Source organism: Ambystoma mexicanum, chromosome 1q (assembly GCF_040938575.1).
Source record: "Ambystoma mexicanum isolate Mex_15411 chromosome 1q, UKY_AmexF1_1, whole genome shotgun sequence".
In the NCBI taxonomy this organism is placed as follows: Eukaryota; Metazoa; Chordata; class Amphibia; order Caudata; family Ambystomatidae; genus Ambystoma; species Ambystoma mexicanum.
The window spans coordinates 1,552,239,470-1,552,255,811 of NC_090922.1; positions in this window are offsets into that span (position 1 = coordinate 1,552,239,470).

Sequence of the window (16,342 nt, forward strand, 5' to 3'; positions counted from 1 at the left end):
ATACCTTCACAGAACAGACTATTTTGCTCCACATTGTGCTGCTACTTAAACCACCTTTAATTTAACATATATTGACAGTATTATACACAACCACAGTTATGGCATGTCTGCTTCAACTTTAAGTTGTATGACTCCTAGGCAATTTAAAGACAAGACTCTTCGACCTCCACAGGTGGGCACATCACTCTTCTTTCCTATGCTATATGAAAACTGCAGCCTCTTTGCCACTTCTGCTTACTGCCACTGGCTTATAGACTTAGGGCCTCATTACGAGTTTGGAGCTAACCATGCCGCTATTTGCGTCATTGCTGCCTCCAAACTCGTTCCAAATCCGGCCTGGTGAATGGAGCAATTACCGGTCCATTCCGAGGTCGGAGGGACCGGTAATTCCCCATTCACCAGGGCCATTCCCCATTCCCATTTGAGCCCCCATAGGGCTCAATGGGAAGGCGGCAATAACGGTACCGCAAATTGCGGTACAGTTATTGACCCCGGTATCCCTTTGCGGGTCCCGTCTTCAACGCCTGCAAAGACCAGGCGTTAAAGAAGGACCCGCAAAGGGAACTCGTAGGGCGGTAAGGGATTACCGCCACCGGTGCCCTTACCGGTGCCGGTAATCCCTTACCGCCCACCTCGTAATGAGGCCCTTAGTTATTTATTTATGTTTAACATTTATAGAGCGCCCCAGCCCTCGGGCATCTGGGCGCTTGTGCGTAAGAAATCGGTTACATTACATTCTTAGTCAGGTTACAGGAGATACATAGAAGGGTTACAACAATTTGATTGTACATTCCTTGCATACATGGGTTAAGCAGAGTCATATTTGTGGGGAGGTGCATTGTGCTAGGAAACTGTTTGGGATTCAGTTCTCCAGACGTGTAGTAGTTTGTTAGGAGTTTTGCCCGAAGTGCCAGGTTTTGAGTCTTCTACAGAAGGACCAGAGAGACAGGTCTATTCTTAGCTCCAGGGGTATGGCATTCCAGTATTTGGCTGCAATAATCGGGAAGCTGCAGCCTCCTGCTTTTTGGCATTTGAATCTCTGGGTGGTCAAGTGGCCGACATATGACGAACGGGTTGGTCTGGTGGATTGTGTTTTAGAGATTTGTTTAGTTAGGTATAACGGAGCAGTGCTGGACAGACATTTGTGTGTTAGGGATAGTATTTTGAATTTGATACGGTCGCTCACTGACAGCCATTGGATATGTCTTCTGATTGTGGCAATGTGGTCTTTTTCGGGATATTGAGCGCAAATCTGATTGCATTATTCTGTCCTATCTGAAGTTTGTTAATGATTTCCGAAGTGGATGCTGTAAAGATGGCATTGCAATAATCAATCCTGGAGAGAAAAAGTGCTCTAGCGAGTGTGATACAGTTAACCCTGGTTAGGAGGGGTCTGCAAGCGGTAATACGTTTGGCAGTGTAGGCTGACGCCGAGGTGATGGCGTTAACGAGAGTGACAAATCCAGGTACACCCCTAAAGTTTTTACTTCCTTGGCTACCGTAATGTTGTTGCCGTCAATGTCAATGGATTTATAGGCTGGTGGAAGGTTCTTTAGACTTGATAAACTACCCACAATGAGAATCTCTGTTACATCGTCATAAAGACAGAGTTCGTGTTGCACCATCCAGGCTTTGATGGTGAGGTAGATAGTATTCAAGGACCTAGTGTCTATGTCATGATTTCCAGTGATTGGCAGCAGTATTTGGGCGTCATCCGCGTAGTTGGTATATCTGACACCAAATTTGTCGAGGTCAAAGAGAGGTTTTGTAAATACATTGTACAGCATTGGGGAGACGCAGGAGCCTTGCGTGACTCTGCAGGTGATGGGGGAAGGAGGCAGTAGAGAAGACTCTCGTGGTACGGCTGGAGAGGAAAGATTCTATCCAGTTTATGGCATTATTTGAGAAGTGGGCTGCCCGAACTAGGTGTTGGCACCGGATGTTATCGTTTACTAAGTCAAACGCCACCAAGAGGTCCATGAGGAGGAGGATGGCTAGATCGCCACTGTCTCTGATTTGATCCATTTAGATTTTGAGGTTCAATAGGGCCGTTTCTGTTCTGTGGCCTGGGCGGAAATCTGATTTGCGAAGGCCGAAAAGGTTGTGGGCTTCAAGGTGGTTTTGTATCTGTACATAAGCTACTCTGTCGATTATTTTTAGTAGAAAGGGTACTGTTGTAATAGGTTGGTCATTATTGAGCACATTAGGGTATAATGTAGGATTCTTCAGCAGTGGGAGTACCCAAGCTTCTTTCAGGTTTTCAGGTACTTTGTTAGAGGAGAAGGAGTTATTGGTCAGGGTTGTGATAAATGGGGCCAGTTTGTCGGCGCATTCTTTAATAAGTGTGGCCGGGCAGATGTCTCCTTGGCATCTCAAGGGTTTTAAACCTTTGATAATTTTGATAGTTTCGGCCGTGGTGAAAGCTGTGATATCAAACCTGGCGTGTGAGATTAGTGGCATGGAGTCCGGGGCTGTAGGCTGAACAGGCGGGGCAAGCTTGAGCTTTTTTTTATTTTTATTTTGTTTTTGAATGAGGTGATCTTGGCAGTGAGGGCCTTTTGTATGTTTTCGCACCATGCTTGGTCCTTGGTGCAGTGGTCTGGAGCCTGGGATGGTGTTTTTATGTTGAGTGATGAGATCCTGCCAGTGAGGGCCTTTTGTAGGTTTATGCACCATGCTTGGTCCTTGGTGTAGTGGTCTGGAGCCTGGGATGGTGATTTTATGTTGGAGTGATGAGATCTTGTCAGTGAGGGCCTTTTGTATGTTCTTGCACCATGCTTGGTCATTGGTGAAGTGGTCTGGAGACTGGGATGGTGATTTTATGTTGAGTGATGAAATCTTGCCAATGAGGGCCTTTTGTATGTTTTTGCACCATGCTTGGTCCTTGGTGTAGTGGTCTGGAGCCTGGGATGGTGATTTTATGTTGGAGTGCTTAGATCTTGTCAGTGACAGCCTTTCATATGTTTTTGCACCATGCTTGGTCCTTGGTGCAGTGGTCTGGAGCCTGGGATGATGATTTTATGTTGGAGTGCTGAGATCTTGTCAGAGAGGACCTTTTGTATGTTTTTGCACACTGCTTGGTCCTTGGTGCAGTGGTCTGGAGCCTGGGATGGTGATTTTATGTTGGAGTGCTGAGATCTTGTCAGTGAGGGCCTTTTGTATGTTTTTGCACCATGCTTGGTCCTTGGTGCAGTGGTCTGGAGCCTGGGATGGCGACTTTATGTTGGAGTGATGAGATCTTGTCAGTCAGGGCCTTTTGTATGTTTTCGCACCATGCTTGGTCCTTGGTGCAGTGGTCTGGAGCCTGGGATGGTGATTTTATGTTGAGTGATGAGATCTTACCAGTGAAGGCCTTTTGTATGTTTTTGCACCATGCTTGGTCCTTGATGCAGTGGTCTGGAGCCTGGGATGGTAATTTTATGTTGGAGTGCTGAGATCTTGTCAGTGAGGGCATGGTGTATGTTTTTGCACCATGCTTGGTCCTTGGTGCAGTGGTCTGGAGCCTGGGATGGCGATTTTATGTTGGAGTGATGAGATCTTGTCAGTGAGGGCCTTTTGTATGTTTTCGCACCACGCTTGGTCCTTGGTGCAGTGGTCTGGAGCCTGGGATGGTGATTGTGGGTTCAGTGCTGAGATCCAAATGGGCTCCTTCCTCTCTGACATCTTTTTCTCCACCTGTGGTGTCCCCCAGGGATCCAACCTCTCTCCCTGGCTTTTCAACCAGTATCTGGCACTCCTTGCCCACCGCATCGCCGCTCTCTGCCCCCACTTTCAGTGCTATGCGGACGATACCCAGCTCATTTTCAGGCTACCCTCGGCCTCCTCCTCTCCTTCCCTCATCTCCGACTGTCTGTCTGCTATCCAGGAATGGTGTGCCGCCAATGACCTCTGCCTTAACGCCAGTAAGACTGAGATTCTACTCATCGGCACACCCACTCCCTCCTTTCCTGCAGCTCTCTGGCCGGCCTCCCTTGGCCCCCTTCCTGCCCCTACCTGCAAAGCTAAAAACCTCGGGGTCATCTTCGACTCCACACTCTCCTTCTCTCCTCATATATCTGACGTCTCTAAGAAGTCACACTACCAGCTGCACCTCCTCAGAGGTATTCTTCCCTTCCTCTCCTTCCCCCAGAAGCTCACTGTCTCCCGAGCCCTGGTTCTCTCAAGGCTGGACTACTGTAACAGCCTCTATCTTAATCTGCCTGCCTCCACTCTCCGCCCTCTGCAACTTATCCAGAACAGAACTGCGAGACTTGTCCTTGGCCTCAAGCCCAGGGACCGTATCTCTCCAGGACTGAAATCTCTTCACTGGCTCCCAGTGGCTGCGAGGATTAAGTTCAAAACCCTCTGCATTGTCCACAAGGCCTTCTGGGGCCTGGGGCCTAAATACCTTCAACTCTCTCTTCCTAAATATCTGCCTTCACGAGCCCTTCGCTCATCCGTCTCCAACTCCCTCATGGTCAGCCGCTTCTCGAAGCAACGAGCTGGGGGTAGATCTCTCTCCGCAGCAGGGGCCTCCCTCTGGAACAGCCTTCCTGCCTCCCTGAAACTTGAGGAGAACCATCTCCGGTTCCGGAAGCACCTCAAAACCTTCCTCTTCGCTTCTGCCTTCTCTCTCCCTCTCCCTTGCTAAACCTGCTAAACTCCCCACTGAAGTCTGCACTAAACCTGCATCTGGGCCACTCTGTGACCTCGGTCCAGGGCCCAGCCACTCTCCACTTGCACTGCCTCCCTGGCTCCTCCTGCACTGTGGGACTGTCACTGCATCCCTACAGCCCCCTTCCCAGCACTTGCTCTGCACTTACCTCGCACTTGCCACCAGCTGGCCCTTTTATTTATTATTTATTATTTATTATTTTATTACGCTACTTACCTTGTACTGCACTTTCCCCCCCACCTCCTCCCCCTGCACTTTCTCCTTTTCCCCTTACCTCTGCACTTGCACGATCTGAATGACACCTGGCCTAGTAGGATCGTTTGTCTGTCTTCCCCTTGTTTCCCTCCCTCCCTGCCTCGTCGCGCCTTGAAACACTTGTGTATAGGCGCGTTACAAATACCATATCATATCATATCATATCATATCTTGTAAGTGAGGGCCTTTTGTATGTTTTCGCACCATGCTTGGTCCTTGGTGCAGTGATCTGAAGCCTGGGATGGTGATTTTAGGTTGGAGTGTTGAGATCTTGTCAGTGAGGGCCTTTTGTATGTTTATGCACCATGCGTGGTCCTTGGTGTAGAGGTCTGGAGCCTGGGATGGTGATTTTATGTTGGAGTGATGAGATCTTGTCAGTGAGGGCCTTTTGTATGTTCTTGCACCATGCTTGTTCCTTGGTGCAGTGGTCTGGAGCCTGGGATGGTGATTATATGTTGGAATGCTGAGATCTTGTCAGTGAGGGCCTTTTGTATGTTTTTGCACCATGCTTGGTCCTTGGTGCAGTGGTATGGAGCCTGGGATGGTGATTTTATGTTGGAGTGCTGAGTTCTTGTCAGTGAGGGCCTTTTGTATGTTGTTGCACCATGCTTGGTCCTTGGTGCAGTGGTCAGGAGCCTGTGATGGTGATTGTATGTTGGAGTGCTGTGATCTTGTCAGTGAGGGCCTTTTGGATGTTTTTGCACCATGCTTGGTCCTTGGTGCAGTGGTCTGGAGCCTGGGATGGTGATTTTATGTTGAAGTGATGAGATTGTGTCAGTGAGGGCCTTTTGTATGTTTTCGCACCATACATGGTCCTTGGTGCAGTGGTCTGGAGCCTGGGATGGTGATTTTATGTTGAAGTGATGAGATCGTGTCAGTGAGGGCCTTTTGTATGTTTTCGCACCATGCTTGGTCCTTGGTGCAGTGGTCTGGAGCCTGGGATGGTGATTTAATGTTGAGTGATGAGCTCTTGCCAGTGAGGGCCTTTTGTATGTTTATGCACCATGCTTGGTCATTGGTGCAGTGGTCTGGAGACTGGGATGGTGATTTTATGTTGAGTGATGAGATCTTGCCAGTGAGGGCCTTTTGTATGTTTATGCACCATGCTTGGTCATTGGTGCAGAGGTCTGGAGACTGGGATGGTGATTTTATGTTGAGTGATGAGATCTTGCCAGTGAGGGCCTTTTGTATGTTTATGCACCATGCTTGATCCTTGGTGCAGTGGTCTGGAGACTGGGATGGTGATTTTATGTTGGAGTGATGAGATCTTGTCAGTGAGGGCCTTTTGTATTTTTTTGCACCATGCTTGGTCCTTGGTGCAGTGGTCTGGACCCTGGGATGTTGATTTTATGTTGAGTGATGAGATCTTGCCAGTGCGGCCCTTCGCATGTTTTCGCACCATGCTTGGTCCTTGGTGTAGAGGTCTGGAGCCTGGGATGGTGATTTTATGTTGGAGTTCTGAGATCTTGCCAGTGAGGGCCTTTTGTATGTTTTTGCACCATGCTTGGTCCTTGGTGCAGTGGTCTGGAGCCTGGGATGGTGATTTTATGTTGGAGTGCTGAGATCTTGCCAGTGAGGGCCTTTTGTATGGTTTCGCTCCATGCTTGGTCCTTGGTGCAGTGGTCTGGAGCCTGGGATGGTGATGTTGGAGTGCTGAGATCTCGTCAGTGAGGGCCTTTCGTATGTTTTTGCACCATGCTTGGTCCTTGGTGTAGAGGTCTGGAGCCTGGGATGGTGATTTTATGTTGGAGTGCTGAGATCTTGCCAGTGAGGGCTTTTTGTATGTTTTTGCACCATGCTTGGTCCTTGGTGCAGTGGTCTGGAGCCTGGGATGGTGATTTTATGTTGGAGTGCTGAGATCTCGTCAGTGAGGGCCTTTCGTATGTTTTTGCACCATGCTTGGTCCTTGGTGCAGTGGTCTGGAGCCTGGGATGGTGATTTTATGTTGGAATGCTGAGATCTTGTAAGTGAGGGTCTTTTGTATGTTTTTGCACCGTGCTTGATCCTTGGTGCAGTGGTCTGGAGCCTGCGATGATGATTTTATGTTGGAGTGCTGAGATCTTGTCAGTGAGGGCCTTTCGTATGTTTTCTCACCATGCTTGGTCCTTAGTGCAGTGGTCTGGAGCCTGGGATGGTGATTTTATGTTGAGTGATGAGATCTTGCCAGTGCGGGCCTTTCGTATGTTTTCGCACCATGCTTGGTCCTTGGTGCAGTGGTCAGGAGCCTGGGATGGTGATTATATGTTGGAATGCTGAGCTCTTGTCAGTGAGGGCCTTTTGTATGTTTTCGCACCATGCTTGGTCCTTGGTGCAGTGGTATGGAGCCTGGGATGGTGATTTTATGTTGGAGTGCTGAGATCTTGTCAGTGAGGGCCTTTTGTATGTTGTTGCACCATGCTTGGTCCTTGGTGCAGTGGTCAGGAGCCTGGGATGGTGATTTTATGTTGGAGTGCTGAGATCTTGTCAGTGAGGGCCTTTTGGATGTTTTTGCACTATGCTTGGTCCTTGGTGCAGTGGTCAGGAGCCTGGGGTGGTGATTTCATGTTGAGTGATGAGATCTTGCCAGTGAGGGCCTTTTGTATATATATTTTTGCACCATGCTTGGTCCTTGGTGCAGTGGTCTGGAGCCTGGGATGGTGATTCTAGGTTCAGTGCTGAGATCTTGTCAGTGAGGGCCTTTTGTATGTTTTCGCACCATGCTTGGTCCTTGGTGCAGTGATCAGAATCCTGGGATGGTGATCTTAGGTTGGAGTGCTGAGATCTTGTCAGTGAGGGCCTTTTATATATTTTAGCACCATGCTTGGTCCTTGGTGTAGAGGTCTGGAGCCTGGGATGGTGATTTTATGTTGGAGTTCTGAGATCTTGCCAGTGAGGGCCTTTTGTATGTTTTTGCACCATGCTTGGTCCTTGGTGCAGTGGTCTGGAGCCTGGGATGGTGATTCTAGGTTCAGTGCTGAGATCTTGCCAGTGAGGGCCTTTTGTATGTTTATGCACCATGCTTGGTCCTTGGTGCAGTGGTCTGGAGCCGGGGATGGTGATTTTATGTTGGAGTGCTGAGATCTTGTCAGTGAGGGCCTTTTGTCTGTTTATGCACCATGCTTGGTCATTGGTGCAGTGGTCTGGAGACTGGGATGGTGATTTTATGTTGAGTGATTAGATCTTGTCAGTGAGGGCCTTTTGTATGTTTTAGCACCATGCTTGGTCCTTGGTGCAGTGGTCTTGAGCATGGGATGGTGATTTTATGTTGGAGTGATGAGATCTTGTCAGTGAGGGCCTTTTGTCTGTTTATGCACCATGCTTGGTCATTGGTGCAGTGGTCTGGAGACTGGGATGGTGAGTTTATGTTGAGTGATTAGATCTTGTCAGTGAGGGCCTTTTGTATGTCTTGCACCATGCTTGGTCCTTGGTGCAGTGGTCTGGAGCCTGGGATGGGGATTTTATGTTGGAGTGATGAGATCTTGTCAGTGAGGGCCTTTTTTATGTTTTCGCACAATGCTTGGTCCTTGGTGCAGTGGTCTGGAGCCTGGGATGGGGATTTTATGTTGGAGTGCCGATATCTTGTCAGTGAGGGTTTTCGGATGTTTTCGCACCATGCTTGGTGTTAGGGAGCATTCTCTGTTAAGGCTAATTTCCCAAACCTAGTGAGTCCCCCAGCAGCTTTGCTGGGTTTTTGGGGTTTATTTTTTTCTCCTGCTAAGAGTGAGACTCTTTTTCTCCCACTCTTAGGCATGATTTGAGAATGTCCTTTGACTGTAAATGTGTTTTATGGGCTATGGGGGCTTTTACTCCATAGGGCTTCATGTGTTTTTGGTATGTGTGTTACACAGCACACTCAGTGCAGTAACAAAGGGGTGTCATGGTGAGCCCCAAACATAGACTACATACCCTGGGACTGACTACTGTCTCCCAGGGCATGTAAAGTCACCATTGGCTTTACTAGTCCAAATCTTTGAACAGAACCAGGAGAAACCATCATATTGTTGAAGTACTGGGTAGGGACAATTCAATTGCCCCTGGGTCTGTTTTCCAAGGGGGCACTGTCCAGTCCCCCCTTGTCGAGTTTCTGGCTGGTGGCAGTGGATACCATGCGAAATATTCCACCGGAATATTTCTTATGGGATTTTTCCATTGATTTTAAACGCACCACTTATTGGTGCAATGTTAAAGATACCGTCGGGTTATTTATTTAATATTAATTCCCCGGTTGGGTCTTTTTGCCAGGACTCAGTTTTAAAATGGCGGTTGTGTTCGCCTCTGAAACTCTAACCCAAGTCCAGCCCTTTGTTCCACTTTTTGGCGGGCTTCTGCACAGAAGCCCTCCAAATGGTGCCACTCTGTCTGGGTTCCACAGGATGTGTGGGAGGGGGATTAGGCACCCTGGACTGAGTTGCCTTGGCAACTCAAGTCGCACTCTTGTGTGATTGGCCTAGCATGTGTGAGTGACAGCTAGGCAGATGAATGGGGTTTTTTCTGCATAAAAGCAGGGCTTTGGGGACTGGAAATTCAGAAGTCGCCACAGGACCTAAAGAATCCGAAGAGGGGAGAAGCTGAGCCATCTACAATGACGACACCACCGGTGGAACCCTGCTGTATGAACTCACCACTTCCCCGACAACAGAGGAGATCTTCTTCTCCTTTTTTGCCTTCCTGGACGTCTCGTGGTCGAATCGCCCCCGTGCCAAGCATCCCGGCGGCCGGATAGCCACGCTTCACCACTAACCGTGAATAAAAGGGTTGTACCTTTTAATCTGGAACTCCGCGGTCGGTTTCTTCCCTGGCAGTGCAACGACCTCCAGCTTTCTTCCTCGTCGAGATCATCTCTTCCTCTGGTCGAAGCCACGAATTGCACCCGCTGCCAGGAACAACTGCCACCGCTGGAGCTTTCTCACCATTTCAGGTTCTGTGTCCCGCCTGGTCTCCCTTGCAACGGACTGTCCAAGGTGTCCCGTAAATCCTTGACCTCCCAACTGGGTTGACCTCAGACCTGCTAAACTTTGCCTTTCTGAACTGCTCCAACCTCTTTTGACATTTTCTGCAAAGACTTTGAGTGCATTTCCACTGTGTGATCTTGGGCACATTCCGCCTTGCTCTCTCCAAGAGTGGGCCTGGCCTATGAACTTTTGGCTCTACAGTAGACCCTGCCTTTCTTGACTTGCTGTGGTTTCTTAAAAGTGTTGGTGCTGTGTTATTTCCATACTCTGCCTTTTCTATCCCTTTTTAACGAATTATTGGAGTGCCATCTAAGGTTACGCGCTCACCTCTGTTTTGCTAATAAGTGGTGTCTTAACCTAGACTTGTCGAATAATTAACTAGGGAGGTGTATATACTTATAGTGACTGTGTTTGAACTTGCTTGATATATTAGTGCCAGTGTATTTTCATAAGTGTGTTTTTAAATAAATAATTATATACTTTTAATACCAAAGCTCTGGTCAGTGTTTGCTTGTTCTACTGTATTTTTAGCCCTATTGTGTATACTCTATATACTGCCTAACTCTTCTTGAGAGAAGTCTGACTGCTCAGCCACAGCTACCAGGTAAATCTGGGTGGTGCAGACTGCTACCAATTGGGTTTACTGCTTACTCCTGTGGTCTTAAACATTTTGCAGTGGTCCCTAAGGGAACTGCACAGGTTTCTGCCTAACACTGGTGTACAGCGGTGGGATTTGTATTGAGTATACATTTTAGTGTGCCTTTAAATATCTTAGTGCAACTAACCACAAAGCTTAGCACTAAAAAGTTTATTTTCTAACCTGTCAACTATGGAAAGTTATAGTCAAGAGTCCCTTGCTACAAAAACTGCTGATTGTTTAAGAGTTATCTGTAAGCATAAGAATCTCCTGACTAAAGGCAAGAAAATGGAGCTAATAGAAAGATTGTTAGAAAACCAAAGTCTGGGTGATGGTTCAGAGGTAACCACTCTCCCAGAAAATGTAGATAACAGTAATGATATTGATATTGATCAAAGTATTGAAAATCTTGAGGCAGAGTCAGAAGAGGAGGATGAGGCTGTTGTAGCTGTCCCCCCTGGGCCTCTGTCTGCTCTACCTGCTGTACCTACTGGACCTTTGCCAGGTCCCACATTTAGTCCTCAATGTCTTGAACTAGAGAAAATGAAATTTGAATTGGAGTTTAAGAGACTTAATGCTCAAGCAGAACAAAGGCACCAAGAACTAAACCAAGAACTAAGGCTCAGAGAAATGGAGCTCAAGCATGACCTAGAGATGAAGAAATTGTCTGCTGAAAATGCTTCTCTCTCCAGATCCTCTAGGAGTTCCAGTCCCAAAAGACCATGGATGCCTAAAGAGATTGTGGGTATGTATGAGCCTAAATTGGATGTGTTGGATTGGTTGGCTATGTTTGAATATAATCATGGGCTCCAAGACATCTCAGGGAATGAGTTACTTCCTTGGTTGTTCTCTAGGCTCCCCCTGCTGCATCTGATGTGGTAATGGAGTTGGGGGAGGTGGATAAGAAGGATTATGAATGTGTGAAGCTAGCTTTAATAGCTAGATTTGGGAAGATCCCCTCCCAGTACCTTAAGAGGTTTAGGACCCTCAGAAAGCATGATGGTACCCATTGGGCTACCTGGGTGAGTGAAAGTTTGAAGAACTTAGAGGAATGGATTAAGGGTTGCAGAGTTAACACTTATGAGGGAATGAAGAATCTTGTGGTGTTGGAGTCAATTTATGATGTCTGCTCTCCTGAGCTCAGACAGCACTTGGCTGATTCAAAGGAATTAGATTCCAGGAAGCTAGCTAAGGCTGCTGACTTATGGGTTGCCAACAGAGCTACTCACAAGGACTCTGGGGCAACTCAGAAAAAGGATGAGGGGAAACAGCCTAAAAAGGACTCCAAAGAGAATTCTAATAATTCCAATCCCAAAGAGGGCCCCAAACAAAACAATAAGGGTAGGCCACAAGGGAAACCAAACCAGGCTAGTGTACCTTCTGGTGCCAAACCAGAAGGGGGTCAGAACAAGCCACCATTCCAAAAGGCATTTGGTAAATGCTATGTTTGTAACTCTACTGACCATGTAAAAGGGGATCCCAGATGTATGGGTAAACCTTCCGGGGTCCACACTGTCTTCTTAGCCTTCGCTCCAGAGGAGGAAGTACAAATGGCCAGTGGAAACTTTCTACTACTGGCTGATGATCCCATTGGAGTCTCATCCAGAGTTTCTTTAGTGTCCCTGTGGTTGTGGGAACAACAGAATTTAGATGTGTATAATTCTATCCCAGATAATACTAAAGAGTATTATAAGGACAGTGTCCAGGTGAATGGTCAGGAGACTCCTGCCATTAGGGACACTGGGGCCAGCATAACTGTGGTGGATGAATCATTTTTCAAGGCAGAGGATGTTGCTAAGGCACCCAAACGCATCACCAAGTTAGCTGGAGGGCCTGTGCAGATGCTTCCCCAAGTACCAGTTCTCATCCAGTGCAATGATATGACTGTGAAGATATCTGTCAGTGTACAATGTGAGGTACCAGGAAGGGTTCTTTTGGGAAATGACCTGAAAACTCTTAGAGTAGTGCCACACAACCCCAGACCTCCTAGTAAAAGGTTACAGGAGCTAACCAGACTGCAAGAGAGAAAACCATGATAGGTTATTCTCTGGAGATGATGAATTAAGATATCACTCCTTCTCCACTGGAGCTACTTACTGCAATCACTAAACAAACAGAAGCAAAGGGGCAACCCAAGACTTCTATAAAGAAGCCAGCAGCAAGCACTCCAGTGCTTCCAACAAGGACTTCCCCCAAGTTGTCCAAAGTTACACCTGTAACTCCACCTCCAGCTGAGGCTGAGTGGTTGAACTAGACTCTGAAGAAGAGTTCAACCCTGTGTGGTTGAACTAGACTCTGGAGAAGAGCTAGTAGAAGGCCAAGAACTTATTGGAGATCTGGATCCTGTTGACCATCCTGAGCTGCAGTCTTTACTGGCAGAAGGTGGACCCAACAGGGCAGTCTTCAGTAAGGGACAAAGAGAATGTCCAACTCTGGAAGGTCTTCGCCACCAGGCAGCTTCTCAGGCTGATGGGCAAGAGCCTGGGAAGTATAGGTTGCACTGGGAAGATGGCCTCTTCTACAGTGAACCGACTGAGTCTGAACCTGGAGACTACAAGCGACTTGTAGTGCCTCAAGAAAACAGACTACAGTTCTTCCAACTAGCCCATGAGATTCCTTTAGCTGGTCACTTGAGTTTCAAGAAGACCAAGGAAAGGCTCTCCCTCTACTTTTATTGGCCAAAAATGGGGGCTGAGGTAGATAACTTTTGCAAGAGCTGCAACACCTGCCAAACTTCTGGTAAGGTTGGTTCCAAGAATGTGGTTTGTGCCTCTTCCAGTAGTGGGAGTCCCATTTGAGAGGGTAGGGATTGACATTGTTGGTCCCCTTGATCCTCCAACTTCCTCAGGCAACAGGTTTATCCTTGTTGTAGTAGACCATGCTACTAGATACCCTGGGGCAATTCCTATGAGGACTGTTACAGCTCAGGCTGTGGCTAAGGCCCTCCTTGGTATTTTTACCAGGGTTGGGTTTCCTAAGGAAGTAATCTCTGACAGGGGGTCACATTTTATGTCCCACTACATGTTACAGAATACTAGATTCTTAGACTAGGTTCAATGGATCTTTAAGAACCCCCGATTAAATAGGTCTGGAGGTCTTACCTGAGCAGACTGATATGTTCAACGGGAAGCAAATGCTGAACTCAAGAATCTCCCTGACCAACGCGTCAACCTCTCAACCGGTAGGGAAACCCAGAGTGAGAGGTACGCGCCAGTCAGGGAAACCCTCTGGGGAAGAAAACCCTGGTCGAGCGCAGGATCCGAAGATTGGAGTGTGGTTCGCAGGCTGATGACGCCAATTCGATCGTGGCGTAGAGTATCGGAAGACTGCTTCTGGAGAGGGAAGAAATGAGAAGCGAAGTGATGAATAGCAGAAGTATAGGAAGGGGAATGGGGAAAACAGGAAAGAGACTAATTCCCCTGACCTCTTAACCAGCCGGATTGTAAATACCAGGAGAGAAGCTGAGAATATGAGACACGGAGAGGGCGACTGGAACACAAGTCTGTCAGAAGGAAGTAAAGGTGAGTAAGCCCATACAATCAAATCCTACAATACCTGAAGAAAGATTCAGAAAGGGACTTGGACGGGAGTATTTATTTTTACCCAGAATGCAATAACTCGAGAACTCAAAGGCAGCGTTTCAGAATGAGATGCAGGATGAATCCGGGGGATTTGTGTCAACAAAGAATGCTGAAAAGAGAATCTGGAAAGTTAAGAGAAGAGGGGTTAGTAATGGTCAGAGGTAAGAGGTTTCTGCTGAAGATTTGAGATTGCCTAGTTGCGAACTCACGGAGCATCCGCTAGTACAGTAGCGACACGAAGAGCTCGAAGTCTCCGTGACCTATGAAGAGTCACGTGAGCGGTACGCCGTACCTCTGGCGAACGTGAGAGGACTGGAACGGTGATAGCGGAACCGTTCGTACTGCAATCCACCATCTTGAAGGTACACAGAGCCCGCTTCTAGACCAAAGGGACCAGCGCTTCGTGAGTGTAACAGTATGCCCCCTTCTCCTGGGGGGTGACCCTGGCTTCCCAGGATGTAACCTAAAGAAACGCTGGATCAGACGTGGAGCATGAACTCCTGAGGCAGGCTCCCAAGTTCTTTCTGCAGGGGAGTACCCCTTCCAGTCCACCAAGAACTGTAGTTTCCCCCTCCGATAACGGGAGTCACAGATACTGGCGACTTCATATTCTGGGCCAGCATCGGTAGAGATAGGAGGAGGAGGGGTACAGTCTGACCGGTGAAATCGGTCCGGTACTGTCAACCGAATCTGGGAGAGGTGAAAAACAGGATGGATCCGGGACCATGACGAGGGCAAATCGAGCTTGACTGCCGCAGAACCGACCATCGATAGGATCTTGAAGGGACCGAAGAACCTAGGGGATACCTTAGAAGGGACCAAATGCCGGGGTAGAAAGCGAGAAGCCAACCAAACAGTATCTCCCGGGCTTAATGGTGGGACGTCTTGGCGATGTTTATCAGAAGTCCGTTTGGCCCTATCTTGAGCCGTTCGTAAAGAGACTTTAGCCAATTTATGTCCTTCTTGTATTTTGGAAATGAGGCCATACACTCCTGGACAGTTAGAAGGGGATAAAGTGACAGAAGGAACAAAGGACGGATGAAATCCATAAGTACAATGGAAAGGGCTAATATGAAGGGCTGTATGAAGGGCATTGTTGTATGCAAATTCGGCTAAGGGCAACAAGTCCAACCAATGTCTTGGGCTGCTGATACAAAACACCGTAGATAGGTCTCCAAGGTTTGGTTAAGGCGTTCCGTCTGTCCGTTCGTCTGTGGGTGGTACCCCGAGCTGAGAGCCCGCTTGATTCCCAAGACTTGGCAAACCTTTTCCCAAAACTTGGAGGTGTATTGAGGGCCCCTATCGGAGACCACTGTGTCCGGTAGGCCATGTCTGGAGAAGATTTCCGAAAGAAAAATCTTAGACATTTCCCCAGCCCCTGGCAGCTTGTTCAAGGGAGTAAAATGTGCCAACTTTGTAAGATAATCTATGGTGACCATTATAGCGGTCTTGTTGTGTGAGGGAGGAAGATCTACTATAAAGTCGGTAGAGATCACTTGCCAAGGTTTCTCTGGAATCGGCATCCGGGTGAGCAGCCCCAAAGGTGGGGTCCTGGGATTCTTGGATTGGGAACAAACGATGCAGGCTGCTACATAATCCTGTACATCATTGCGGACTTCTGGCCACCAAAACTATCTTAGCACTAGGTCTAAAGTGCCTTGAACGCCTCGATGCCCAGCGGCCCGAGAGTCGTGACACATTCGTAATACTTCATGCTGCAGCTCTGAAGTAGGGATAAAAACTTGTGATTTGTGAAAAAAAAAAGAATCGTTCTGGGTAAGATGATAAGTACTGGTTGTCTTCTTGCAGGCGTCTAGGTTAGAGACCGATGCAGTCCTCAATTCACTTAAGAAGTCGGCGATGACAGCGATGAATCTTGCTTTGGGAAACAATTGTTCAGAGCTGAATTGGGAGACAGGAACGTCCTTACGAGAGAGAGCATCCGCCCTCTGGTTTTGCTTTCCTGGAAGTATGGTAAATTCGATCCGGAATGGAAGGAAGAAATACGCCCAACGTGCTTGTCGACTGTTGGTTGTATGTGCATTCTGTAGGACCCTGAGATTTTGATGGTCTGTACGTACCACTACAGGAAAGGGTGAACCAAGTAGCAAGTGTCTCCACTCTTCAAACGCCCTTTTTATAGCCAGCAATTTTTTTTCGAGCACTGAATAATTTTGTTCCGAGGCACTGAAGGTTTTAGAAAGATATGCAACTGGTCTTTCATCTCCTTGGTCGGTTTGTTGAAGTAAGACCGCGCCTAGAGCATGATGAGATGCATCAGTTT